This window comes from Mastacembelus armatus, chromosome 4 (genome assembly GCF_900324485.2).
Source record: "Mastacembelus armatus chromosome 4, fMasArm1.2, whole genome shotgun sequence".
Lineage (NCBI taxonomy): Eukaryota > Metazoa > Chordata > Actinopteri > Synbranchiformes > Mastacembelidae > Mastacembelus > Mastacembelus armatus.
The window spans coordinates 17,486,464-17,487,160 of NC_046636.1; positions in this window are offsets into that span (position 1 = coordinate 17,486,464).

Here is a 697-nt window from a genome sequence, read left to right on the forward strand (position 1 = left end):
GCATAAATTCCTGTTATTCATTTTATACCTTCCTCAGGTCAAGAGCACAACTTTAAAACATATGGTGACACAGTCTCCAGTGCTCTGGGAGTTCCCTATGACTATGGCTCTGTCATGCACTACAGTAAGATGTCTTTTAACATTGGCTCTGAGCCCACCATCATCACCAGGATCCCAAGATTCATGGATGTGATTGGTCAAAGGATGGGGTTCAGTGCTAATGACCTAACCAAACTCAACCATCTGTACAACTGCAGTAAGTCATCACAACTTGTTGTTTTGTACATAAGGCAATAAATGACAAAAGTTAACTTCACTGTTCAAACCCTGTGTGGCATTTAGTGAGGCACAGAAGAAAGCCTCAGGTAAAACCTGATATATATATATATATATATATATATATATATATATATATATATATATATATATATATATATATGTATATGTATATATTTATGTGGTATATAGGATCACAGTAAAGACAAGGCTGACAACCTGATTCCATCAAATAAGTTATTAAAAACAAGACATCTCAGAGTAATGACAAATTGTGCATAAATCAGTGTGAATGAAATAAGCTTTTAGATTTTTTTTTTTATTTGTACTTCAGAATTTTAGTTTGGCTCATGTCCCAGCTACCAAGATATTGTATAATGTTGTCTGGAGATCACAAATGCTTGGCCAATCATTTATTTAT